Below are 22,871 nucleotides of genomic sequence, written 5' to 3'. Positions count from 1 at the left end.
TTCAGAGTTGTGCAACTTTCTGATCCCTAATTGCTGAAGAAGTGGGCAACTGGTTATTCCTTCCGGAGCTGGGACTTAAGAGCAGCCATACCATTGTCAAGTGTATCACAGCAAAATCCATTCAATGTTACTTTAAAAAAAAAGTACGAAGCAAATAATGTTTCTTTGGCATTTAGTTTGTAGATTAACAAGGGGTAGTAGCATTCGCTACATGTTCTGGTTCTGTCGTTGATCTGCTGGCAGACTGTTACTGACAAAGAGTACGTGACTATAAAATAAATGTAGTTTATGGGGTTATTAGGTATTAAAATGGTCTTCTCTCCTTCTTGCTCTAATCTGTCATATTTTGTACCACTTTTTTTTGTCTTATTCTGACTGTTCTAATTTATTCTTAAGGGATTCTTTTGCTGATTCATTTTGGTGTGCAGACTCTCTCAGTGTTCTTGGTTTTGCATTTCTTTGTTGTACTTAATGTTTATAGCCTCCATGGGAAAGACACCATCAGGCTGTAAGGCAGCGAGTTTCACAAACCTGATGTAATAAATGCACTCTTTGCCTTGTTGCAGTTCACCCTGAACTCTCATCAGCTGCTAGGCACATCTAGTCCCTATAGAGTGAGTATTTTGAAAACATCCATTTGTTTGCCACTATGAATGTTCAATAGCTCCACACATGGTGACAATGGAATTAATCCAGGAAAAGAAATGGTCTGAAAAAAGTCATTTAAGTACCCATGCTAGCCTTGCTCTGCTAGGTAGTTTGTTTATATTGATTTTATTAGGATTCAAACAAAGAACTAAGGAAGAAAAGAACCCTTTCTGAACTGTGCTGTTCACTCATCGTAATGCTCAGTATTTCAATAGCATCTCCCAGCCTCTCAAATGGATTAAACTGCATTTACTTTACCCTCATTATACGCACATTTTGGTTAGAGCACTCAAAATACTCCGCTGTGGAGGCCTTCGTTTCAATGAGAACAGAGTGTTCTGGCTTGAAAAGAAAGCATAGTGAAAACAAAAGTGTGAATGTTCAAACCTGGAACTGAAAGTTGAGGGGAGGTGGAAGAGTGACAGGAAAGGTGCCTGTAAGATGTGCTTCATTTGTTCTTTAATTTTACACAGATACCAAAATCAAGCAATTACAGTGTCTTCATAGTAAAAAAATGGAGTGATTCCTGCCTTCATCTGCTGAATTGTGTTAACTCTGAATTCTCCTGTGCCTATTTGAAGTGCATAACGTTTCCTAATATGCTGAATCCTGTGCCCGTATACTTGTCCTTATCCATAACCTGTATGCACACATGTTAATTACATCCTTAATGTCCTTTACTGTTGTGTTTTGGTGATACTGAATCAGCCTGTCAGTGACAATTTTGGTAGTAATTGTGTTACTGAATCATTCTGAGGCTCTTTTATTGGACTTCTATTTATTATTTCAGGCTTTTTTTTTTTTTTTTTTTTTTTTAAAAAAATATTCATTATTCCCCCTCTGGGTATATATGCAATTTATGTCCTCGATGCTGCAAATGCTTATGTGGAAATAAGGTTTTACTGTATGGTAGAAGGTTGTGCTGTTTGATTAGAAAGGCTAGGCTGGTTGTGAGAATTTCTTTTGTATATTTGAATCTGTTAAGCCCTGAAATATTAAAGTGGGGACTGGTTTAATTTCACTGATGGGGAATAGGGAATGCAGATGTGAGCAGGCCCAGCCACTGAATTTTTTTTAAACAGCTGAGTAGAAACCATGGTTTCTGAAGCCTGGGTGATGATTGAATGCTATGTGGTTGTGCTTTGTCACTACTCAACTCAAAAAACCAAAACACAACAACCTACAGGAGTAGTGTGAATCTGTAAACACTGTGAGGGAGGATAATGCCATTTTCCAAACATGGCTCAATAACAACAGAAGCATTGTTGTACAGCTGCAGTAAGCTTGAGATTCTTATTGCTTTAAGAAGATGCGTGCTATTGGATGAAATTGTTGCATTTTTGTGCTCTCAAGGTGCCAGCTGCTTTGTCTGTTGTGTGATGGACAGTATTTCTGTACTGTCTAAGGACAGTCGTGATGCCTGCTGTATCCATGTGTACAGATCCTTGCCATACATCCTAAATTGTTGAAGTGAGATGCAGAAATTTAAGATACTCTTGTTTGAGAAGAAGAAAAGCTGTTTTAACAGTATAAAACTGTTACAAGAAGGAGCATATATTTACACAGCACTAGCATTTGACTAACGCAGCAAAATTGAAAGTAAAATGTAAGTACAGTCTCTAGTGAAAGCAAATAAAGGAAAGAAAAATCCTCTCCTCTGTATGCACACTAAAAATTATATAGGTACAGTGGGAGATTTTACTTTAGATAAGCTAGTTACTGAGGAAGGTGAGCAGAAAAAAAGAGATTCCTGTGAAAGATAATTCAGCCAAGGAACAAAACTTTGAGTTGCAATTGATGTATGCCAGAACATAGACCTCCTTTCTGTTATGTGCATGCAGAGAATCTGGAGATGAGTGCCTTAGGCCAAAGTGTGAACATCTTCACTGGTAGACACTAGCTAAGACTTTGGTCCATAAGATAAATTCTGCTTGAAAATGAAAAGCCTTATATTTTGACCAAGTGAGGGACAAAATGAGATCTGTCACAGTTTATCAAAGCGTGAATAAGGGGCTTATTAACACAAGGCTGAATTTGAGCTTCAGAAAATATATTGTCCCTATCAAAGATCCTGCTTGGTGGTGTCTCTTTGTGTCTTTTATTAAGCTGCATTTAAATAATGTGACGTAACTGGTATAGTTGAGTGGAATGTCTTTAAGTGGTACACCTCATCTTGTGTCCTTTTATCTAAACAAACACACGTGCTTAAAAATAGAGAGCAGAGGTTTTTGTTTATCCTGTTTGTTTAGTTGTGGTTTTTTGTTAATTTTTAATTACTTAATAAATATCTTGGTTGAATTTAAAGAACGCTAGGATCACAATTATTTTTATCTATGTATTTGATTGTTTGTACATAAAGGTTTTTCAGTTTTCACTGTTTGCTTCCTCTATTATCGTAATCACCCTTTTACACAGAAGGAAAGTGCATGATTGAGTTTCTTGCAGAGCAGTAGTACACAAGAATAGAGTTTACTAAGAGTGGTGGAAATAATTTTTTTTAAAAAAAGGTACATTTTTAGAAGAATGGAACTAAGAAAGCAGAACAGTTATTATGAACAAACTCCTCTGGTTCTACTCTTAAAACTTTTATACCTGTGACAGGTAAAGAATTAGCAGTTGGAAATTTGACTTCAAATAGACTAAATTCCTTTAAATGAAAAGGATAGACAGTAGTCTTTGTTTCCAAGGCAACGCTCAGTTATCAAACTGAGGACGTGGAAGATGCTTAAGTGACAAAGCTTCTGAGAGCAGCTTACTAAAGATAAATTTTACATTCATTCAGAATATCTGGATGACTTTCATAACGTGCTGTGTAGTTTTCAGTACATCTTCACTCAGTTGGGAGAAACTCATTTCTTAAAAGTATATTGCCCACTCAGAATCAGTGTCTACAGTTAGTGCTGCATGCTTAACTTCTCACTCTGCTACTGGACAAGGGGTGATATCTATAGCTAAGTTTCTCTAACGTTTTCAAATACATTTAAGTACAATATAAGAAAGATATAAGCAAAATTTAGACTCCGGATGATGTAGTGAAAAATCAGGTATTTTGGCAGATTTAATTACCTTTAGTTCTAATGAGCAGCTTTCAGCCCCTTAGGAAAGCATCATCGTGGTGACGTGTGATTACTCACTCATACCTGATCATGGTTTTGTGCAATGCCCTTTATACATCCAAAGTGATTTTTTTTTTTTTCAGTACAGTTTACAAATGCTTATGAAGAATTATTGATGTCAGTGTGGCAACATGAAAGAACAACAGTCTTTGAGGCAAAAAGTTGCTAGCAAACATGGCATTTCTCTGGTAAAGGGATGAGAAGAGTTGCTTTCCTGTGCCGTAATGGAGAGGGTGGATGAAAACTAGATCATAGCGATTTTGTAAGTCAGAAAATGTTTAGTTTCATGCATAGGAACAAGAAGGCAAAGAGAATTACAATATAGTTGAGGGGACAAACTGGATTGGTTAACAATGACATATTAGTGGGATCTTATGGTTTGTTTTGTTGCTGTTTTTAGTGTAGAGAGAAAGGAATGAACGCAGGTATAAAGACTGAGGCAGAAAAGATTCAACTACCATGGGAAGAAAAGAATTTGTTGTTGGTACAGGTTACATGTTTGCAGATGATTCTTTGCTATTTAATTAGGCATTTTATTTTGTGAATGCACGCGTTAGAGTTCTTAACATGTTTTTATATTTCTGTATCTTGTTTGTAAAGCAAACAGTAGGTTTGGGTAATAACAGTACCGAGGCGGTGCTATCGGGAAGAAGTGATTTGCTAGATAGTGTAAGTACTTCTGCAAATCCTACACGATAGAATTCTCAAATTACAGTTCGTAATTCCATAGAATTATTAACTTGAAATTGTAACCTATTTAATTCTTTTTAAACAGAAAATAGTGGTTTGTTTCAGAGCTTTATTAATCAGCAGCTATGCATCTGTGAGAGCAATTGTTGTAATGACTTTGAAAGCCTCAATTGTTTTCTGAAATATAGGTAGTAAAACCTGTGCAGCTTTCCCATTGAGTGCGAAGAAATGTACAAATCTGTTTCACTTCATTACTTTTTACAAGTTGAAAAGCACAAAAGTCTTCAGCCCAGCTCCATTAAATTGAAAAGCCTTGTGCTCCTGGGAGATGTAGCCCACAGATTTTATTCCTGTGAGGTTTTCTTTCAAAACATTTGGTGTTTTAAACAGACCTAAAACTTACCAGCCTTATTCACCAAACCCAAACTGGGGACTGAAGGCTTTGTTAATAGTGTATAGTGATTTTAGAGTGGGACAGAACAAAGAAGTAGCAAATTGAAGGGACTTGCCAAACCATGCTTTCTGCTCTCTGTGCTCTGGATCAGCGTGTAGGGTTGCACTTTAGTTTTTCCTTTCTTTTCTTCCATTCCTCTTCAGTATTCCTGTCTCTGGTAAGTTAGATGATACTCAGTGAGTGAGGCTGCTTTACTTAAAGTTCTTTCCATTTTTGCTGTTCTGTGGCTAGCAAATACTTCCTGCTTAGAACCTAACTGTTACTTCTTGAATTACATTTGCTATTTCAGATACACAATTCCTTAGGAAACATCATCTGTACTTAGTGTAAACTAAGAGTTGTCTCATCTGTGAGTATATGGTCGGACTACGTTAAGTCTTGCATTTTCAAAACTGTAACTGTGCTTGCTAATTTTGTGTTGTTTCTCCAATGTATGCTGAGTTCTGGAGGTGTAGATTTTGCCAAAATAAGATAAAATAATGAAATCAAAAGCCAAATCTGAGGTTTTTAGAAATAATGTAGCAGATTAAGAGATGCACAGTGGAAGTTGCACACTGCAAATGATGCATGGCCTTCACAAATCTTCCTTTCAGTGCTGCTTTAAGAATTGTGTGTGCTAACTTTATTTTAGTTTATCCTGTTTTTTAGACTCTCCACTTTACAAATCTAGTATTTTATTCATTAATAAAATCTTAAAGCATTGTAAGTAGTAGTTAGCAAGAATTATTATGTAACAAAGTACAAGAAGTTAGTAGAGATCACGAGAATGACAACACCTGCATTCAGTGAAGAGCCTTTTACTATTATGTTGAGTGATGCAACTGCCAAACGCAAGGCAGAATTAATTCCATTTATTAGTGTTAATCTTGAGTAACTTATATAAGACTGATATTTAGGTTTATCTCCTCCATAGTAGTCTAGGTACTTATAACTGCAAATGATTGGAAAGATACTCATTTAATACAGCAGTGAAGTACCATGTGTTTGCTGCTGCTGTGCTGCAGAGAAGATCTTGTTAGAGTGGTCTCAGAGGAGACAACGTGTGCTTTTGCATTCCTAAAGCTAGCTGACTAGATCTCTTATGCTGAAATCGTTTGTAAATGCATTTGCACTGTAAAACCTCTTTTACTGCAAGTTTCTTCCATTTTGTATGTTGTACAGAATGATTGTTTGCAGTATAAGGGAATCAGTAAACAAAATACTAAATTACTTTAATCCTGGGAGGCTAGATTCCATAGTAATTTAGACTGTGATGACGCAGCTGGATGTTTAATATACTCTTCTAAAATGCTCTCTAAGAACTGCTTGTCATCAGTGGACTGTCTCATGCCCGTCAGGTGCTGCATTTGCTGGAAATAAAGCGGTTTGAGTAGGAAGATGCGTAATTATTACCAAAGTTTATCATCAATTTACTATATACATGGAACGTGAAATGCTTAAAATATTATAATGCTTACTTATGTGATATTCTTTCTGCTGTGTGTAGGTACTGCATTGTGATTTGTAGCTTTTTATACTTTCCTGTTTCAGAAATTTCAAAATTGTGTAGTGAAAAGGTTTATGGTGGCTTCTAAATATAAATGAACTTAAAAATAAATCCTGCAAAACGGCAGCGATCCATTTAATAAAATACCCATTTTTGTAAATGCGCTGAAAAGAGTGGGTGAAAATAGTGTGACACATCATGTGGGCTTAATCTATTTCGTATAAATTTGCTGTGAAAGCTCTAGTTCAATATAGATAATGTGCAATCTGTTCTAAACATCCAGTTGTACAATAAGGGTAATTTGTGGGAGACAGTTATGGATCTCAAGAGCCCTTTCATCATTCGCAGTATTGAATTAATCTCCTAAACGCTCATTCAGAAGGTGCCAGAAGACTGCTCTGTTCGGTTGCCATGGCAGATATTATTCTTCTGGCTCCTTGGAGAGCGAAATTTCTATAAAGCATGAGTGATTTCAAGTTTATCAAAGCAGTAAGCTGTAGTTACTCTGTTTTTTGTTGATGCTGCTGACAGTTTCCTTCTGTCGTATGTTTGCTTTCGTTTGTTCAAATGTTCTAAACTTTCTTTCTTTTACTTGCTCTCACTTGAAGGGAGCATATAAACAGGAGAGGGAATGGCTGTTTATGAGGGTGGATAGTGATAGGAAAAGGGGCAATGGTTTTAAACTGAGACAAGGGTGATTTAGGTTAGATATTAGGAGGAAGTTTTTCACACAGACGGTGGTGAGGCACTGGAACAGGTTGCCCGAGGAGGCTGTGGATGCCCCATCCTTGGAGGCATTCAGGGCCAAGCTGGATGTGACTCTGGGCAGCCTGGTCTGCTGGTTGGTGACCTGCACATAGCAGGGGGTTGGAACTAGATGAGTATTGTGGTCCTTTTCAGGCCATTCTATGATTCTATGATATGATTCATTGAACACTGACTTTCATTCAGAGATAAAAAAAAAAAGGAGAAAAGTTGTTTTGCATGCAGCCTTTTCCAGATGCATCTAAAAAGAAAGGAAAAAAAAAAAAGAAAAAAAAAAAAGAAAATTCAATACCTGTATGCTAGGAGACAAGTGAAAATAACAGAACTGATAAACACAGGTTGTTACCAGGGAGGGGAATGAAAATATTTTTCTCAAGTGTGTACAGGGCAGATACCGTGAAGGAAGTGGGCCTGGTTTCATGTATGCTGAGCTTTTCAGTTTCATGTACTCATGTTTCCACAATCTGCTTATGAGTAGCAGGAACTAATGAAGCCTGGTTTCCTCGGGATTTATGTTCTGTCTACATGCAGCTGTACGTACGGCTTGATTAAACATCTGGCAGCCACTTACCGCATGGTAGAAGGAATTGAGTTACAATTTCAGTGATAGGCTCCTGGTTATTTCTCTGATTTTCAACTCACTGATTTTCAGAGATGATAAGGTAGTTACTATCCTTCAGACTTCTGCAAATGGATGATTCCTGTTGAAGTGGGCCAGCAGCTCAAAGCATAAAGCATGGTCTGTTCGTGGCCCCTGCACTTTGGACATCTGACTCAGGTGGCTTTGAAGAGACACACTCTCACTGTGGAAGCTGCATGTTTTGGTAGGCAGTTATTAGCCAGGACTGAAATTCAGACGCTATTTTGAGCTTCAAAGAATAATTAATGTTTGTTTTGTGGAAATGCATCTTGTCAACTCAAGCAGCACGGTGATGTGTGATGTTTGCTTGTCCCGCTGCTCATTACACTGTGGGTGCCCAGCTGCTTGGAACGCTTGAGCTTGACTTTTTTTTTTTTTATGTTTTGGTTATTGGAGGTAATTATACTCAGTATAAACCTGTCACTAGGGAGACTAACTGGATAGCAAGGCATCACAATTTGCAAAGAGCTGCTGACCTGCACTTAGCCACATACCCTCAGGAAATTCTACTGTAGCCCTGAAATGGGAAAAATAACCCTGTTGTTCACCACTGTTACCAACTCTTTTGTTTAAGAGACATCCAAAATCTAAAGGTGTTTGTGGCAGTCCTGTGTAAGCTGTTCAGCTGACAGACTCAAATCTAAGTCCTAATTGAGTATGAATGTGTGGGAGGGTGCTGCTTTGAGTCTGTGACAGTGTGAATGATCATGTGGACAGGCACTGAAGGGAGAAAGCTAAGCTACCCATTAATAATTGCAGTTGTCAGAAGTGTTTTGTTAATATGCATATTTACCATCTACCTTCTTGAAAGTCTGTTCCTGTCTAGCATGAGGCAACAGGGCATATGTAAACTCTGAGTGTGCTGGATGAGCAAAGAAGTATTTAGACTCTGCATCTTGTTATTCACATGCAGCCTCAGCGTGAAACTGCTGGTTATCTGGTAAGAGCCCTCCTAGAAGGGGAGATTTGTTGTGTTTGCAAAATGTTTTGAAAACGTAAGAACAAACCTGAGGGGAGAGCAAGTATTTAGAGAACTGAGAAACTTAGAGCAGGATGATATGTTAGAAAGTGCTTGGAATGGACCTGCAAGATGCATTCATTGCATTTCCTCTTTAAATCTGATTTACTTCTGGAGAGGACTGGGGAAAATTCCACTCTGTACAGAACAGCACGTAGTTCAGCCTGCCAGCAAATCTGCTGTAGCCCATCTCAGTGAACAGCAGCTGAATTATGAAACAATCGAAGTGTGAAGTGATGAAACAAAGAAAAATGAGTAAAAGAAGGTTAGAGAAGCATTAGCATGAGGGTTTTTCTGTGTGTAAGCAGAAGAGGGAGTACATTAGTTGGAGTAAATGAGGCCTGCTGGTTGTTTATGAAGGATTTTTTTTTTTTTTTAAACCTGAATGTCTGTGACAGCATGTGAATGTTGCCTATCCTCTCATTCTCTTGTGGTGCATCATGTCCACAGTATTTCTGCTGCATTTGAAGTCTAACATGGAAAAGTAGCAAGGCTCAAAATTTGAATGATGCGAGAGGCTTTGTGTTCAAAGCAAGATAGTTGGGGTCAGAGGGCATGTCAGAGCTTAACTAGCACATAACTTCCTGCTTGGGTAGTGTGGGGAATGTCTTAGATTCCTGTTGTCCAGTGTGTAGTTAATTCATTATATGCTGTTTTGTAAAAACAGCAAGAAGTTTATTTTTCCAATGTGCAAATGGCCTTTCTGATTATTTGTGCAGAAGAAAGGCTGTTCTATTTTGAACAGACTATAAAGCACTGAAATGTAGTCTGACGTGATGTAGAAAGCAGACATTGCTGGAGTTCTCCTATCCTTCTTTACCTGAAATATGCCTCAAACTGAAGTGTTTGACACTTTATTTTTGTCAAATCAGTGTAAGGTTCTGCCAGGAATGTTCTGAAATCATGAGGTGTTTTACAGTTTCCTACAGCCTGTCATACATAGGCATCATTGCATATAGTATCAGACTTGGTTTTGCCGTGTTATGAAAGCAATATTAAGTTGTTGTTAAACAAAATACCAAAGTTTTTGGCATGAAGAGAAAATTTTCAAGAAAAACTAATTCATTTTTGTACATAGAAAACATTATACCATTAGACAAACAGCTTCATGCTCAAACAAAAGAGTAAGTTTTTCTGCCCGTAACTCTCAGCACTGGCTCTCTCCGATGTGTGATTACATGAATTGCAGGTAATGTGGCACGCAGTGATAGCTGGCTGATATGCAGAGAAGAACACTTTCAGAGCAGGGCTTTTGGGGAGATAATGTCTGCTTGTTTCTGAGAAGCAGTCTGTCAGGAAGTTTCAGGAGCACTGTTGGTCTTTGCATACCAAAGCGTGCCATTCTAGATGCCAGCTCCTATAAAGCAGCTTAGAGAAGCCAGGAGGAAGATAACTGCATTTAGGTCTCTGGTCAGATACTTTTGTAAACTGCATTGTATTTTAAAGGTTTAGTAAAATAAATGGGAATTAAATGGAAAAGCAGGCCTGGAAATGAATAGGTTATCAGTTCAGGTACTAGGCAGTATTCTTTTTTTCCTTTTTCTATTTAGTTTCCTATTGACAGCAAGCAAAACTTTAGGAATCATTTCAAAGCATTGTGCTCTTCTGTAGTTCACTATGCTGTTCAGCCAGTGATCATAGAATCATAGAATCACCAAGGTTGGAAAAGACCTAAAAGATCACCCAGTCCAACCATTCACCTATTCCCAATAGCTCCCACTAAACCATGTCCCTCAACACAACATCCAGCCTTTCCTTGAACACCCCCAGGGTCCGTGACTCCACCACCTCCCTGGGCATCCATTGCAGTGCCTGACCACCCTTTCTGAAAAGTAATACTTCCTCATGTCCAGCCTGAATCTCCCCTGCCGTAGCTTGAAGCCATTCCCTCTGGTCCTATCACTAACGACACGAGAGAAATAGGTGTAGGTGTAATAATAGGTGTATTGTGAACTGCTCAAGGCTGTATCTCCTGCAAAATGGATTGCAGAGGAAAAAAGAGACTTGCTTTCTTAACAAGCATTTGGAAAATATGAAGTTTAGTTGCTGTTTCTTGGTGGGTTTTTTTTCCCTTTTTTTTCCCCCTTGAGATTTCTATATTTTCTTGTGATTGCTTTAGTTCTTGAACCTTTGCTAGAGATGCATACCACGTCCATGATGTTTTGTTCTGCTTGTCTTGTTTGAAAGAGATTGAAAGACTGTGGAAGCCCAGAGATGGGAGTTTTTCAGCATTGTCTTAAGGTTATGGATTTTATCAAAAGCTAGAGTACTCCCAGGTATATGTAATCTAAAGGAGAGATAAACTTGCCAAATAAACTTTTTGTAGCTCCTGGTCCTTCCTGCTTCCTTCTGAGGGATGCTGTCAAGTTTATCAGTCTGTCTCTTGAAAAGGCTCAGTCTTTTGCCCTAGCTCACATTTGATAACTAGCAGTGAGGTGAGATCCTAATGGAATGCAAGACAGATGGCTTTGCATTGATGGAAGTGCTGTTGAGCAAACCTAGAACTGAGCTAATCTGCCAAGTTGAGAAACTGAAAGTGAGTAAATGAGGCTCTTATGCAGTAAGAGGACACCTTTCTGCAAGGGAACTTGCCCAGAGTTTCCCTTGCTTGTTTATAACTCAGTGATGTTGAAATCATCAGGCCAAACTATTAATTAGTTCATCCAGTTACTTTCTGGGAGTGATCGTTCCTGTTGTTTCCAAGAGAAGCTTGAGAAATAGTAGAGAACATAGGCAAAAGTTTAGAATAATTGTTAACTGAAGCAGTTTCCTACTTTCTGTATTAAGTAGTATTGGGCTCATCTTGTTAATCAGGTGAATTTGCATATCTGGTTCCAACACAAGGTTATTTTAATGGTGCTGTGAAGGTTTCAGTTTGTCACCTTGAGATCTCATATGAGATCATTCATACCAATCTTAAATTCTGTGCTGGATTTTCTTCCCCATTTTTTCACTGATAAGCACAAATCAAGAAAAGATTTTCATCCATTTGGAAACGAAGGGCAGCAACATCTGTTTAGTGGAAACCCTGCCAATTCCCTAAGAGAATCCAATATTATTTGTGCTTTCTGCCACAAAAAAGATCAAATGTACAGTCAGGAAGCAGGTTCAGCAAATGCCAGTTTCAATAATACGTTTCTTCGAAAAGTTGATAAAGTTGCATCAGGTGGAGTGCCTGGGGTGCTTCTGAAAGAGGCTTTGGCCTCTTCAGTTACACAAACAGTCAGAACCACTGCTAAAATATATCCTTTAAAGTTGAACCAGGAGGAGGATGGGCAGTTAGTGGCATGGCAAATACAGAGGAAGGTTGTATGTTAGCAGCATCCCCACTTCCCTTTGCTGTTGACTCAGAGACTTGCAAAGGAGGCTTGTTGCTGTGATGAGTGGTAGCACTAGTCTGTACCTGGGGCAGGACGAAGCCTGGGCTGTTGTTGCTCACTGTGCCCAAGGTGACTAATGCTTTCTTGAGAACTAAAAGAGCATGAGGAGAAAGGGACAAAAACTGGAAAATGCAGATTTCTGTTTCTTGTATGCCTTTACCTGCTGTCTTGCTGCTGGAGAAAGACAAGAAACAGTCACCACACATAAGTCTGGCAATTCTTTACTGCCATCAACTCATTTCTGAGGTTGGCCTGTTTCAGCTTTCAGTAGCTGTTCTGTCACAACACAGGAAATACCAATCTGGAGTTTCTCTGACTGATTTGCCAAAGTCAGAACTCCAGAACATAGGGAGGTGGGTACGGCACTTCCCTTCCCATTTGTACTGGCTTACGTGGTGCTGCTGCTTCTCCTTTGATTTCAATCCCATTGTTCAACCCTTATTTAAGCATAGTCTTTGAGCCAATCTTGCTTCATCTAAAGCTTTTTCCTGTTATTCATACATTCTCCATTTTTACAGAAGCAGGGAGCAAATGGAGTGCTGTGTCTATACCAGACTCTCTTACAGCTTGCTGGTAGGAAACTTGTGTGGAATACTTGAGATATGTACTACTGAAACACTGTCTTTCAGTATAAAATATGCTTGTGCAGGTGTGCATTTCAAACAGGACAGGAAGCCCTGAGATGAGATCAGGAGTAAATTGTCATTTGTGACTGTCCTTAAAAACTGTTCACATCACCTCACAGGTTGGCTGTCCTGACCAAGGCTACATCTGCTGAGAGACACTTTGGGTCATTTTTTATTTATCATGCCACTGCCCAATTCCTTTTCATTTTAAGTCTTTAATTGTATTTTTTAAATTTTTTTTACTGGGTGCTTCCCTTTTAATTTAACAGTAAGGAGTGATAACTCCAAATGAGCCTCACCCTTCAGCTCAGCTGCCTGCATTCAGTTTCGTTGTGGAAGGGGATGCTGCAGAAAGTTGTACAGAAATTCAGAGTCCTCCTTAAGGACATCTTCAATGTCACTAACACAATTCAAGCAGTAAACATCAGCAGAACTGCAGTCTGGGTTCAAATGGTATGGAAATGGTGGGGGGAAAAAAATTTCAGGTTGTATAGTTGCATGATAGATTATGGGTGAGAGCTGTGAGACTATTTGAGGAGGATTTGCATAATAATCATAGAATGGCTTGGGTTGGAAGGGACCTTTAAGATCACCTAGTTCCAACCCCCTGCTATAGGCAGGGACATCTCCCACTAGGCCAGGCTGCTCAAAGCCCCATCCAGCCTGGTCTTGAGTGCTTCCAGGGAGGGGGCATCCTCAGCCCTCCTGGGCAACCTGTTCCAATGTCTCACCACCCTTACAATAAAGAATTAATTCCTAATATCTAGAAAGTAGTTTTCTGTAATTGTTGTTCAGTCTGAAGAAAGACAGTTGGTGGGTTTGTTTCCAAATCTCCTTGAGTTTCAAAACACTATGAAGTAAGAGGCCACTCATATTTCTCTGGGATAAGCTTAATTTTATAACTTCCTATTCTCCATCTGATGTTAAATTGGTTTTTGTTTTTCTTTATTTTCCTGCTGAACAGGGAGTGCATGAGAGTGATCCATTTAATATCTGATGATAATTTCCCTTTTCCTGTCAGTTTCTCTTTCATTAGCCTAATTGTACGTAGTTTTTAAAATTCCTGGAAGTCCTTTTGTAATAGTTCGTGTCTAGAGCAAAATTAAAACAAAATTATTTGAAGATTAATGCTTAGCAACATAGAGTAACGTTTTTAATATTTGTGTTTCAAGTTAGTGCTTCATGCTATTTTTTTTTTAATATTTTGCCTGCTAAATAACCCTTTGCTGGTCTGAAGTGAGAGTTTTTCATAAGCTTTTGGGGGTAGCATTGGCCTGTTTACAGATTTCACAAGTTCCAAATGAAGAAGGCATCGGGGGAATTCTCAAGCTAAAAACAAACAAGCAGAACAGAAAAGCATACAGCAAAGAAAAGCCAAGAGCCTCCCATTAGTACTGGTGATTATGCCTCTTCCCACACAGACGTTTTAGTGAGACTGTTCATTCCTTTGGAGCTAGCATTGTTGAAGACACCTTTATGTTTTCCTCTGTGTGTGCATACGCTTTTCCTTCTTTTAATACCTGCAGGCAGTACACAGCTAAACAGAGAAAGAGATCAGTGTGTATGGTTGCTATTGAATGCCTTTTGTAGGTGTGTTCTCGTGATGGCGTTTTGTAAACTGCAGCCTGTAATTCCATTTCCTTCCACTCTTTGATATATTCCTTCACACCGTTAATAATACCGTTATTTCCTATTAGTAATGAAACTTGTGTGCTCTCTTTTTACTGTGTGAGAGGTGTTTGCTTTCAATTATTGAAGAAATCCTTAGCTACAGTTGTGGATTACTACTTTTTTAGGAAGGCATGTAACTGGCTGCCATGATTTTTGCAGTTCTGTCAATCCTGTAACAGTGTATGGAATCCTTGCTGTTTGTCTTAGCTTTGTTCCTAGTCAGCCAAATAGGAAACATGAGCGTGTGAGTACTGACATACCATCAAGCTCAAAGTGCAGAAAATGGATTTCTCCAGCTTGTTAATATTTTGTAATTATTTGCCCTGCCCCAGCTTGCTTGCTTTGATTTGCCCTGAAGGATCTGTGGAAATGTGTGTTCACCTCCCAGCTTACACCATCACATAAATTCACAGTGAATTAAATAAGTGACTCAGTGGATAATATTAACTCACTTCACTGATGCAAAATCATATGATGCCTCAAGTGTTTATTTGGAGTCCTTTGACAGCACTTGCTGGAGTGTTTTTAAAATCTGATCTGTTTGATAGCTGTAGCAACCTGCTTTATATGGGTCTTGCTATAAAATGTATAGGACAGAGTACATTTTCTGACAAGTGGTGATGTTGTACAGTGTTTCTATAGCAATAGGACACAGTGTTTTAATGCATTACAGCTAATGTGTTGAAGACACATTATTTTAGGTATCTGTGGTGGTATGCTATCGAATGTATTTATTGTTGTGACAGGTTGGAATTGAGAAATGGGCGTGTGATGGTACCCTGGGTTACCAGTACGATCAAAGCACTTTGCAGTGTGTAAGAAATGTTTAAAAGCAAAGCCTTGAGGTCAGGTAGAGTTAAATTAGTGTGGCTACAGGACATGAATCACAATGGCCGAACTCGGCGCATGCTGAAGCTGGCACTGTTTGCTCTGGTTTCCATTGAGGCAAAGAGAAGGCTGCTCTAGAACAGGGGCTGGACTCAAATAGCTGCTGTCTGTCCAACACGTGTGTTTCTTGGCTTTGCTTTGTTGCGTGCTTCATGCAGCCCCATAAAACAGCTGAGAAGGGCTGTGCTGTTGGAGAACCGTTTCTCCTCTCCTGCCCTTGAGAAGCAGAGCAGGACAGGGCAGGAGGAGGCCTGTGCTCGTCCCTGTGGAGCAGTGCCAGGCTGCAGCATGCTGCCAGCAGGCCTTCTCCTGCCTGCCTCTGGCTGTGGGTGAGCAAAGAGCTATTTCTCCAATTAAAGAAATGACAAGTAAAAGTCTGAGGTAGGGGTGCAGCTAGGACCCCCTTTTGTATCTCTTTATTGCCAAATAATTTCATAAATCTTTGTAAAGAAATTGCCAATAGAAAAGCACAAAATGTTGTTACAGTCTCTAAGAGCGGTACAAATAGATCTGAAGGAGCTGATAGAGTATGTAGGGCAGTGCAGCCCTACACGTTGGTTCACCAGTGTAACTAAGGACAACTTGGTTGTTCAAGTGAAATAAAACAAGCTTTTTCAACAAAACACTGCATTGCTCCTGAGCAAAAGCAGTAGTTAACCCATAGTGAAAAGGATTTCTTCCCACTGACTCCCTGGAAGAAGAGAGTTTCGTTCACTCACAACTCAGGAAGCACAAAAAAGTGAAGTTCTGACTTCAGTGAAGTAAATGAGAGCTTTTGGTAGGTTACTTAAAATTAATACAGGCTTAGCAAAGTAATTTTTAAAATTGCCATTATACCTATAATTTAAGACTGTGCCAGCTGTTGTAACTTTCATCATCTTGGGGAATGCAGAGTTACAAACTACCAAATCGATGTTCTACTTTATTTTCAAACTGTCTGCAGGCTGTTTCAAACCATATTCTGTCTCTTGTACGTACTTGCCAGACAGTCTTCTGTAGTTTTCTGACACTAATGGCTTATAAGGAATTTTGTGTCGTAAATGAGAATGGGAAGGTTGGCAATCTGCACGTGCCCATTGTGCATGTGGCTATATCTGCGTGCGGGCTGTTTCTCTAGGCCAGGCCCTATGCAGGTCCCTAGGACAGAGTGAAGAGCAGGGCATGTGTATTTATGTACAATTATGATGATTATAATGTCATGCTCTATTGTTTTTTTCCCATCCTCTGCCTGTGCTCAGCCCGAGAACTTCCTGAGCCAAGTCAGCCGTAAATCCCCATGACCAATTGAGTAATGGACTTTATCCAACTAGGTATGTGGCTTTAGTTGGTCAGACAGGTATTGACTTAAATGTATTTTTAAACACAAGTCAGTGGCTATAACTGATCAATCCTTGTGCTTAGCCCAGTCTTCAATTAGTGGAAAACAAGCTGCATTTTTTCCTCATGCGAAGCCTTTCCTAGGAATGGCTGTTTGGCGGATGGTGCATTTACCTCATTACAGGTCTCTTCGATGCAAAAATGAATTCTGCCAGCTGTGCTGTCTATTCTGACACTACCAGCAAAGGAGCCTTTGTTAAATTTTAAAATCGGTAGAAGTGATTTCAGAATAATAATAAATCTGTTGTAACTAGCAGTTGCTTACCGGGTCTGTTATTTTTAGTAGACTGTAAATGGATGAAAAGCAAGAATATAAGGAATATGAAATGTGAAATGAAGAGGGAAAGCTTACTTTGAGGAAAAATAGTATGGTACTGGGAGTGGTGTCAGCAGGGCAGGAGAGCCTCTGCAGGAGAGAAAAACAATTGATGTGAGCTGGCAGGGACTTTCTCCTTCTGATCTTGGTTTCTTAGCCCACTGAACTCTTAAGTAGAACTGAAAGTAGTCTTTCACCAAATAACTTAAATATTGAGTAGTTTCTCCTTCTGTAGTGCAGTGAAATATTTTGTAAATATTGTGATAACAATTACTTCACAATTAAACTCATTTTTCATGCTGATGTGGCAGATGTGGCTGGGCAGCCTGATCTGGTGGTTGGTGACCCTGCACGTGGCAGGGGGATTGAAAGTAGATGATCATTGTGGTCCTTCTCAACCCAGGCCATTCTATGACATGATATTCTGTGATATGAACTGGGAGGTGAGTTCTTTCTTCAAAAAGGACACCTTAAAAAAAAAAAAAAAAAAAAAAAAAAAAAAAGCACTTGCTTTTGCTACATATCTGCCCAGCACTTAGTGTGAAAATTGTTTCTAACCACATGGTTTATGCTTTAGGAGTATTTTAATATTTTCTATTTATACTGCTGAGTTGTTTATTTCTTTGTTGTCATCTGACACGGGTCTCGGTTGAAGTTTGCTGCCTGCTGCAAGGCAGATGGGAGCTCTGTATTTCTGGTATTTTGTATTCAGTTGCACAATACAGCACAGCCATGTGCCCTCCATCTTACCTGCTTTTTATTTCAAATTCATGGCATCTGTAGGAATTTCCCAAAGAAGTGCCTGAAGTTGGATTGGGGTCCAACTAGGTTGCCTAATTAATCCTCTGTGTAGAGGATTAACCTTTGCTGCTGTTGTTACTCTTTTTTTGGACACTGTTAGGACTCAGCACTGCTACAGGCACGTACAGATTTGGAAATAAACTTGGGCCCAAGTCATCCTTGGGACAAACAGTGCTCAGGATAGGACAGACATGCTGTGTAAGCTGCTGCTGGGGAGGGCACCAGGCTTGTGTGGCTGGGCTTTGTGTGCCCAATCGAAGTGCCAGATGTTATGTCAGAAAGCTGTGGTGTTACCAAGTGCTTTTTGTCTTTTTTCTTTAGTGAGGGGCATAACACAGTTTGAAAGAACTTTGAGGGTTTTCATGCAGCCTGTTTCCTGCTGGAACACGGATTGCAAGTCGTGTTGGTGTTTTCTGTACTCTTTTTGCAATGTTAAATAGTTTAACTTTGTATCTCACTTCTGGTACAACAGAATTTGTTACAGGCCGATGGAAAAACATTTGTGGGTTTTGGTGTGTGTAGCACTGGGATAGATACTCTATGTGGGGTTCTCTCAGTCAAACCTTCTGTGAGTCAGGAGCAGCCTCTGCCTGCAGCCCGGGTTCCCCCAGGCTTTGTGTCCAGAGGCCCTGCTCACACAATCGTCGAATGGCTTGGGTTGGAAGAGACCTCAAGGGTCATCATGTTTCAAACTCCTGCTATAGGCAGGGTTGACAATCAGTGTATCAGGTACCCCATCAGGTTGCCCAGGGCCCCATCCAATCTGGCCTTAAACACCTCCAGGGATGGGGCACTCGAAACTTCTTCTCCTGTATCAGAACCCCACCATTCCCTCTTATCATCTTCTTGGCCCTCTTTTGGGCCCTCTGCATAAGCTTGAGACCTTTCTGTGCTGGGGGCCCTGGACCTGGTTGCCGTACTCTGGCTGGGGCCTTACAAGGGCAAAGTAGAGAGGGATAGTTCCCTTCCTCACGCTGCTGGCTGCCTCTCTTCTGATGCAGCCCAGGATACTGTTGGTCTTACAGGCTGCAGGCATACACTGCTGGCCCACATTAAGTTTTTTATCTACCAGGACCCCTAAGTCCTTCTCAGTAGAGCTACTCAAGTAGTTCTTCTCCCAGTCTGTATACAAATCTGGCATTACCCTGACCCAAGTGCAAAACTTTATGTTTTGCCTTGTTGAGCCTCAGTAGAGCTTGCTATTCAAGTTTATCAAGGTCCCTGTTTATGATATCCCTTCCTTCTCCTGCATCAACTGCCCCACTCAGCTTGATGTTATCAGCAAATTTGCTGAGGCTGCACTTGATCCCATCATCTGTGCCCCTGATAAAGATGTTGAAGAGTACTGGTCCCAAGACAGACCCCTGGGAGACTCCAGTAATCACCAGCCTCCACCCAGATGTAGGACTATTGATGACAACCCTCTGGCTGCAGCCTTCCAACCAATTCCTTATCCGCCTTTCAAATCCATATCTCTCCAATTTAGAAATAAGGAGATGGTGTGGGGGGCCCATATCAAAGAAGTCCAGGTAGATGACATCTATTGCCTTGCCTTTGTCTGCTGATGCCGTCACACCATCAAGAAAGCCACAAGATTAGTCAGGCAACCTTCCCTTGGTAAAGCCATGTTGGCTGTCTCAGATCACCCACTCATCCCTCATGTGCCTTAACATCTCTTCTAGGAGGATTTGCTCCATGATCTTCCAGGCACAGAGGTGAGGCTCACCAGCCTTTGCTTCGTTGGGTCCTCCTTCCTCCCTTTCTTATAAAGGGGAGTGATGTTTTCCTTTTTTCAGTCACTGGGAACTGGCAGCCATGACTTTTGAGATATGATGGAGAGTGGCTTGGCAACCACATCAGCCAGCTCCCTTAGCACCTGGGGTGCATGTCATCTGGTCCTATAGACTTGTACACATTCAGTCTTAAATGAGGCTGTCTCAGATTTGTCTGCCCGTACAGTGTGGAGGAATTTGCTTCCTCAGTTCCCACCTGGAGGTTCAGGAAATGTGAGAAATACAGACACTGCTCTCCAGTCTCCACAGTCTGTCCTTCTGAACTGAAACATGGTTGAGGCTGTGTCACTTTGGATGCTTCTGTGTAATTGCTTTCTGAGCTGGTCAAACATCTGACTCCAAAATCTGTTGACTGGCTGCTTATTGGATGAGGGGGAATTGCACAACCTGAAGAGAAGAGCTCTTCCTCTGGTGTTCTGTCACACTGTGAAAACATTCAGAGCACACGTTCTCCTTAGGCACTTAGATATCTCATTTAGCATTATATATTTATCTCTCATTTTGCAATCATATATTCAGAAACAGTGAAATAAATTATTTTTAAAATGTATAAATTAATAGAATTTAAAATGTGCTGAGGGTCAGAAAAATAAATAAGCCATACTTTTGAAGCTGTATTAGACAGTGTTGTAGTAGTATTTTCTTCTATTAGTACCTCCACATTTTTGCACTACTGAATTAAAATAAGATTCAGCAAAGGGTGACTAATACAGTGAGAATACTATAATGAGTATTAATTGATGCTCTGCAATTTAAAATTGAAGCCAGTATGAAATAGATCAGGAAAAAAGTCTTGAAAATATCTACAAATGGCATTGCTTTGTCTACTATGTCTTATAGCACTATTAATCACAGTACTCCAAGGCATGTATTATGTGATTCTCCAAGTTTTCCCTGACTCTGCACTTACTAATTTTGCAAACTTCTTGTTTCATTAATGCTAGCTTTTTGTACTGAGTATTCTGTCATGAATTAGGCATATGTAAAAGGGGAGAGAACTATTTTTTGCTCTTCTCTACTGCTGTTTGTTGTAGATTCCTACTCAGGATTTCTAGGGTGCAGACATACTCCTGTGTCACCAGTGCTGCAGGAATAAGTATAAAAACTTTTCAGCCTGGAAGGATCTTCAGGAATTCTACAAGCAGGGTCAGTACTGAGTTTAGACCATGGTATTTCATTTTACAAAAGAAAAGAATAAACCTTGTATGGGTCAGTAACCTTTCAGTCCTCAGAGAGGTGAGTTGTTCTCATTGCTTTCAGTGTCCTTCTCATGAGAGCTGTGCAGCTCAGCACTTTTTTCTTTGTCTGTTATCTTCTATTTAAAATTCTTCCACTTCCTTATCGAAAATCTGCACTAAAAAGTGTTTATTGCTACTGTAAACAAGCCTCAGTTATCATCTCCTCTTGTGGCGGTTGTATCTTAGGAAAATGGGTCCATTCCCTGCAGTCAAATGCTGCTTGCCACAACCCAGAGGGAAGATTGGTGCCTCTCGGCAAACAGTGCAACCTTCTGCCATAATGCTCAGCAGGAACAAATTTCCATTGAATACATTCTCACTCTTCTGCACAAAGTAAAATACTAGTTGTGGAAGAGTCTGACTGAGTTTTGAAGTAGGTGTTAATTTCCCTTGTCTGTAGTTGGCTGGTACTTACTCATGTTGGTAACGTTTTTACAGTTGTCATAAACAGCTTGAGGCCTAAGAAACTGTCTTTGAAAACTGCACACCACTAGGAAAGAGTAATTATAATATGTATTCATCCTGCTCTCTTATAATTGCTTGGAGAAAATGAGAAAGATGGCACATAGCACTGCACTTTCTTTAAGTGGTGAGTTAGGGGTGAGCCATTCAGCATGGCCAGTACAGGAAAACCAGAAGTTAAAGCTGCTGATTAGAAACATCTGCCTTTGTCTTCTTACATTTAGCTGTATGCCTGTTTGTGTCTGCTCATATATACAAACACGTATGTTGGGTGCACATTTGGAAAAGCACCAAGCTGCTGAGTCATTAAATTCTGCTTTCATTTATTTTAATTTGTAAATTAAAAAAAAATATATAGCTTTCCTCAGGCTGTGGTTAAATCGTGTTTGTGTTACCACACACAGCAGTAAAAGGAGTAGTTAGGGGGTGGCTCACCAGCACCAAGCGCAACTCCAGCGTGAGGTGGGGAGGGGTGCATTGCCTGCAGGCTGTGTTCACGGTGCTCACAATGAGGGGGTTCTCACTGCCACGCAGGAGCAGGCCTGACGTCCACTGAGGCTGGAACAGAGCACCAGCCCTGCAGCTGGGCTGATTTTGCTTCAGTAGAAATCTATGGTGTCAGTGTGTGCTTCTGTTAGCTTGTGTTGGCAGCTCTATCTTTAACTTGTGTGCAGCAGTGGTGTTCACAGCTCTGACCTTAAGGCGATCAGAGGCCTGGAGCACCTATGAGGAAAGGTTGAGGGAACTGGGCTTGTTCAGCTTGGAGAAGAGAGGGCTCCAGGGAGACCTCATTGTGGCCTTCCAATACTTGAAGGGAGTGTATAAACAGAAGGGGAAACGGCTGTTTATGAGGGTGGATAGTGATAGCACAGGGGAGAATGGTTTTAAACTGAGGCAAGGGTGATTTAGGTTAAATATTAGGAGGAAATTTTTCGCACAGAGGTGGTGAGGCACTGGAACAGGTTGCCCAAGGAGGCTGTGGATGCCCCATCCCTGGAGGCATTCAGGGCCAGGCTGGATGTGGCTCTGGGCAGCCTGGTCTGCTGGTTGGCGACCTGCATGTAGCAGGGGGTTGAAAGTAGGTGACCACTGTGGTCCTTTTCAACCCAGGCCGTTGTGGGATTCTGTGATTCTCTGACCTGCACAACTGGACCACCACAGACCTTCTAGTTGCAGAGGGATCTGTCGCTGATCTACAACAATCTGTACTCAGTGTATTAAAATTTATTTGGTGTTTCTGGTTATAAACACACAAGGATAGTAGCCTGCTTTCCAGGTTTGGTACACAACTGTTTTGGTGGTGAGAAGGTATCTGTGATGCTTTATTGAAGTATTTTCAGGAAATGTAGTGTTGAAAAGTAGTGAAGCCCAAGTAAATGATGAAGCCTGTTTGTGAAGCTGCATTGAGGAGTCTTGGTATTTCTACTAAAAGTACTGCTTAATTATATTATGCATGCATTCAAACGTGAAATTAAAATAGAAGTAGCAAAATACTGCATTAC

The 22,871-nt window shown here is 40.2% G+C and overlaps 1 protein-coding gene across 4 annotated transcripts in view; it reads left to right on the top strand.

The window, feature by feature from the left end:
- Positions 1 to 22,871, top strand: part of ANO10 (anoctamin 10) — a 113,402-nt gene that overhangs the window by 81,812 nt on the left and 8,719 nt on the right. The gene's annotated exons all lie outside the window — the stretch shown is intronic.

The sequence above is a fragment of the Centrocercus urophasianus genome, unplaced genomic scaffold (assembly GCF_019232065.1).
Source record: "Centrocercus urophasianus isolate 14NV4802_14NV808 unplaced genomic scaffold, USGS_Curo_1.0 seq_16, whole genome shotgun sequence".
Classification (NCBI taxonomy): Eukaryota; Metazoa; Chordata; class Aves; order Galliformes; family Phasianidae; genus Centrocercus; species Centrocercus urophasianus.
This window is presented reverse-complemented; position numbering and strand designations above follow the sequence as displayed.